At 42.8% G+C, this 6,034-nt stretch overlaps 1 protein-coding gene across 1 annotated transcript in view; it reads left to right on the forward strand.

Annotated features, from left to right (window-relative positions):
- The first annotated feature begins 210 nt into the window (after positions 1-210).
- Positions 211-6,034, forward strand: part of LOC101343926 (zinc finger protein 709-like) — a 36,032-nt gene continuing 30,208 nt past the window's right edge. Inside the window, 1 exon segment of the mRNA XM_023724727.1 lies at positions 211-492. The gene's annotated coding sequence lies outside the window, so the exon portion shown is untranslated.

The raw sequence follows: 6,034 nt of genomic DNA on the forward strand, positions 1-6,034 counted from the left end.
ACACATTTAAGAAAACCTGGGCTTTTCTTTATAGAGGAAATAAAGACGGCCGTGGCCAGATCCCAAATGCAAGTGGGAGCGACTGAACCCCCTTAGTCACGAGTTGCAGCCCTCTGGGTTAGTGCACAGAAACTCCCGCCCCGCTGCGGCACGGAGAGTCCCAGAGACCGGAAGCGGAAGTGTGCGTCCTCGAGGGGACAGCGTCGTTTGGTCGCACTCCTGCTCCGGTGTAAGGTTGGTTTTGCCTCTGTCTCCGGTCGGCCTGATGCACTACCAGGTGATCCCGCAGACTCCGGTCCTGGAGTCTAAGAGCGCTGTTCCGGCTCTCCTGCGCACTCCTGGTCTCTCTGCCCTCCCGGAGCCTCGGGACTTCTAGCCGGGGGAGCCGCCGCCGCTTTGCCCGCTTTGTCGCCGCCGCCACCCCCACTCGCGGGCCCGCGTTGCTGCTTCCTCCGAGATCCCAGCCCATCGAGCCGCCTTCTGGACGGCCGGGTAGGTGGGGTGGACCTGTGTCTCTTGGTGCATTACAGTGTTGTAGAGAAAAACTTGAACGCTATTTCAAGTTACAACAGAGATCTATTAAGGGTTTACAACAGTTGCAATAGGGGAACTACGTAACCCATTGAAAATGGAACCGGGTGGTTGGGGCGATTTCGTTATACAAGTATTCTTAAGGGGTAAAAAGAGAGACCAAACCATAAGAAAAGCAATTATAGAAAAATCAATGAATATTGGAATAATCACACTGATCATTAATAGCTGTAGTTAATGATTACAGATAGTTTCACAGGATGCTTACATCATGGTCACAAGATGCTTACATGTATTTTCTTTGTCTTGCAAAAATATCTTATAGGCAACAGCACCCACATAACAGTCTTCCTGAGTACGTGTATTTTGAGGGGTGCAGATGATCACTTCTTCCAGACACCTCGAGGCATATGGTTTCACATCCTGGTTTTGACCACTGAGGAAAGACATGTGTTTCTCAAGATCATAGCTGTTAGTCTAGAAATCCAGATTAAAATTAGATAGTATGGTCAGCATATTATGCCTCTGTCTCACTGACGGCACTGAAAGTTGTCTTTTCCTGAGAAAAAACCAAAAAAACCCGTTGCTGTCAAGTTGATTCGGCCTCATAGCGACCCTATAGGACAGAGTAGAACTGCCCCATAGGGTTTCCAAGGAGCGACTGATTCGAACTGCTGGCCTTTTGGTTAGCAGCCAAATGCTTAACCACTGTGCCACCAGGGCCCCTTTTCCTAAGACAACAGGTAAAAATCGTGTGACTCCATGGTAAGCAAAAGTGTGGTTCTCAGACCAACAGTGTCAGCTTCACCTGGGAGTTTGTGAGAAATGCAGAGTCATGGGACTCATGGATGCCCAGGGTAGCTAGCCTGGGTCTAAATGCCCTGCTCCCACCGACTCCCAATCTGATGCTTACCGTGCTCCCTTTGTTTTCTTTCTTTTTTTCACAATGTAGCCTCAGGAAGACTCTTCAGCCTCAGGCCAGACACTTTGGCCTCATCTGCCACCGCTTCCTAACACACACACACACGCACACGCACACGCACACACACAGATACGCACCCACACACACTGCAGTTGCGTTGAGCTCCTCATCAGGCTTCAATCACCCCTCAGCCTGTATGTATATCTGCTATTTATTGAGGTATTTCAGAAGGGGGGGCACTGTGGTAAGTACTTTATATACTGCACCTCATTCACAAAACAACACTGTGAGGTGGGGAACACTTGTGGCATTTTACAAAAGTAATAGGCTTGATGAAATTAACTAGCTTGCCCAGGGACAAATAGCTAGTAAGTTGCAATGTCTGAACTCAAATTCAGGTCTGTTCTTACTTCAAGGGGCATATTCTTGATCACAAATTCCCTGTGTAAAATGGCTCTTCTTTGTTTTCTGTGCTTCATCAGGCAGGACTTTTGTTAAGTATTGCTGGTCATGCAAACAGTAAGATTGTGGTGAGGAATATATTCCCTCTCCTTTAATGGTTATAGGTATTTAAGACAGATGACGGATTAAGAAACATGTCTAGTTCCAACTTAGTACCTACATTTAGGACTATATTTCTTTGACTATAAGGCAGAAATTTTCATCATGATTGTGCGAGAAACAATACAGCCAATCCTAGTTGGTGTGATATAAAATGTGATGCTGCTGAACAAGCTTAATATAGGCCATGACAAATATATACACACTAGGTGTGTGATCTGTGCTGGAGTGGATGCTGGTGATTGAACCACGATTTTTGCTACCAAAGAATCTCACCTCTTAAAAGGTTGATGACTTCTTGGAGCAAAAACCATGCATATTCCCAATATCAGAACAGCGAATGTTAGGAGGGCAAAATGAGAGGCATATATAATGAAAGTAATAAAAATACTTTAGCAGATCCTAGAGGGTCAGCCACACTACAGTGTTGCAAAAAGTATCTTACCTTTTGTGATAATTATTTTACAAAAGAGTCAAGTAGGGAGCCTTATGGTGGTAGAAAGGTTAAGATTACTAGCCGAAAGGTTGGTGGTTTGAACCCACCCATATGTGCATTGGAAGACAGGCCTGGAGATCTGCTACCAAAAAGTCACAGCATTGAAAACCCTATGGAGCAAATTTAAATTGTTTAAACTTAACTGTCCTGTTTGAGAAATCATTGGGAACGCCAATGCCATTAGCGTAATCTCTCTCTTTTTTTTTAATTGCTTAGAATTATAATTCACGTGATTTTTTTTGTTTTGTTTTGGTTTAATACGGAAGCAGTTTTTTTTCTTTCTTCATATTAAGGTGATCCAGACACTGCAGTTCCTCAAATGTGATATTATTTCTCTAGTTTAGTACAGCCTAAGGTTGGCATTAAATCTATGAAGTACCCGCGTTCCTCCCTCTATCCCCATAGCATCTAAATGTCCCTCTTTTCACTGACATACCCAGATCGAGAAGCTAAGTTTCTTTTCTTTTTAAATGGTGTTATTTCATGCTATCTGTTTTTGTGTGTGTGGTAAAATATATATAACAAAACCTTTCCCTATTTCAGCTGTTTTTAAATGTGCAATTCAGTAACATTGATTACTTTCACCATGTTATGCAACCATCATCACTGTCAATTTCCAAGTTTTTTCATCACCCTTAGTAGAAACTGGGTGCCTCTTAAGCACTAACTCCCCTCCTTCCTCCCATCCGCCCCTGTAACCATTTGGTCTCTGTACATTTGCCTATTCTAGATGTTTCATTTAAGTGGGATCGTACAATATTTGTCCTTTTGTGTCTGACTTATTTCACTTAGCATAGTGTTTTCAAGGTTCATCCATGTCATAGCATTGATGAGAACTTCATTTCTTTTTATGATTGAATAATATTCCATTTTCTTTATCTATGCATCTGTTGATGGACATTTTGGATTTTTTCCACTTTTTGGCTATTATGAATAGTGCTGCAATGAACATTGCTGTAAAAATACCTGTTTGCGTCCCTGCTTTCAAGCCTTTAGGGTATGTATCTGTTGTTGTTAGGTGCTGTCTAGGTGATTTTAGACTCATAACAATACCACGTGACAGAGAACTGCGCCATAGGGTATTCTTGGCTGTAATCTTTACAGAAGCAGATTGCCAGGTCTTTCTCTTGCAGAGCTGCTGCGTGGGTTCAAACCACCAACCTTTTGGTTAGCTGCCAAATGCTTAACCATTTGCATCACCAGGGCTTTTAGAAATGGAAATTTCTGGGTCACAGGGTAAGTGTACATTTAACTTTTTGAAGAACCGCCAACATTTTCCACAGAGGCTGCACCATTTTACAGTCCACCAGCAATTTTTCCACATTCTCCCCAACTCTTGTTGTTTTCTGTTTTTCTGACAGTAGTCGTCCTAGTAAGGATGAGGTGGTATCTCCTGTGGTTTTGATGTGCGTTTCACTAATGACTAATGGGGAGCCCTGGTGATGCAGTGGTGAAGAGCTTGGCTGTTAACCATTTCGAATCCACCAGCTGCTCCTTGGAATCCACCACCCTCTGTCCTGTAGGGTCGCTATGAGTTGAATCAACTCGACGGCAACGGGTTTGGTTTTTTTTTTTGGTAATGACTAATGGCATCAAGCATCTTTTCCTGTTTATCGACCATTTGTATATTATCTTGGGCGAAATGTCTATGTTTTCCGCCCATGTAAAAAATTGTATGTTGTTGAGTGGTAGGAGGTCTTTATATATCCTAGAGACTAAACCCTTATGGGGAGCCCTGGTGGTGCAGTGGTTAAGAGCTCAGCTGCTAACCAAAATGTTGGCAGTTCGAATCTACCAGCTGCTCCTTGGAAACCCTATGGGGCAGTTCTACTCTGTCCTGTAGGGTTGCTATGAGACCTTATGAAATATATGATTCCCAGATGCATTAAAACCTGTAAAAGCTAGAACCTGTGTAAAGCGGAAACCTGTCAGGGAAGGAAAACTCAAATATTTTCCACTAAAACAAGCGATAGAAAAATGCGAAAACTGCAACCTGTCAAAGGCGAAAAACTTGTGACACCCGGAAAAATGGGAAAAACAAAGCAGTCCTGAAGAGTTCCGGCTCTCAGAGGTTTCACTGTATTTTCTTCCATTCTGTCGGTTGTCTCTTTACTTGTTGACAAAGTCCTTTGATGCACAAGATTTTTAATTTACCTGTTTTGTCTTTTATTGCTAATGCTTTTGGTATCATATCTAAGAATCTATTGTTGAAAACTAAGGTGTAAAGAAAATAAATGTTATTTTTTAAAATTGTAAAAATATTGCATGTCAGAAAGTTTAAAAATGCGTAGAGTAGAAGTGATCATTAAACACCACTTGTAATCTCAACATCGGTCAGAAAATGTGATGCCTTTTATTTTTCCCTTTCCTTCCTTAGACATAGATATTCTAAACCAAAAAACCCACTGCCATTGAGTCGATTCCGACTCATAGCGACCCTGTAAGACAGAGTAGAACTGCCATATAGGGTTTCCAAGGTTGAAAATCTTTACGGAAGCAAACTGCCACGTCTTTCTCCTGCGGAGCAGCTGATGGGTTCGAACTGCTGACCTTTTCGTTAGCAGCTGAGCGCTTAACCACTGTGCCACCAGGGCTCATAGATATTCTAAAAGTACTCCCTTTTTGGATTGAAGTTCCCCTTGGAGACATGACTGGTAATGTAGTCACTTCATGTCAACGTGAAACTTTTGTTCAAAACTACAGAATTTTCCTAGTTCAGAGTCTAAGAATTGCCCCTCAGATAATGCCACAATATCAACTTACATTTCCTAAAGGCCTAATACACGTCAGAACTGTGCTCTTCCTTTCCTTTAGCTTGAAGCTTCAGAAGTGGGAATGGAGCCTGTTTCAGAGGTTTCAGTTTGATTCTTCGTGTCCAGGAAGACATTATACAGGTTGAGATACGGGCTCTTGGGTACCAGTGGACTCAAGAGACCGAACCCTTCCCATAGTCCATCTGGGGCCCTAAGTGTATGGCTCTGAAAACTAACATGTCCAAGGCAGACCTTTTAAAATCTCATCTGAACAAATCTTCTCACCTGGCTTTCCCAACCAGTAAGTGGCATCAGTATCCATTCGTTAGATTAGTGGCAATAGTCCAAGCTACTCTGAGAGAGATCTAACTTATGAAAGCAGCCTCTGAACTTCCTTTTTACTTTTTCTCTTGTCAAAAGAAGGTATGATCTCCACCCAGCAGCAAGAGACATATTTAAACAATGTAAACCAAGTAAACTATCAATCATATTGTCTTAGTCATCTAGTGCTGCTCTAACAGAAATACCACAAGTGGATGGATTTAGCAAAGAGAAGTTTATTCTCTCAGTCCGGTAGGCTACAAGTCCAAATTCAGGGTGTCAGCTCCAAGGGAACACTTTCTCTGTCGGCTCTGGAGGAAGGTCCATGTCATCAATCTTCCCTTGGTCTGGGAGCTTCTCTGCACAGGAACCTCAGGTCCAAAGGAAGCACTCTGCTCCCCGCACTGCTTTCTTGGTGGTATGAGGTTCCCATGTGTCTCTGCTCGCTTC

This window comes from Trichechus manatus, unplaced genomic scaffold (genome assembly GCF_000243295.1).
Source record: "Trichechus manatus latirostris isolate Lorelei unplaced genomic scaffold, TriManLat1.0 scaffold00258, whole genome shotgun sequence".
Classification (NCBI taxonomy): Eukaryota; Metazoa; Chordata; class Mammalia; order Sirenia; family Trichechidae; genus Trichechus; species Trichechus manatus.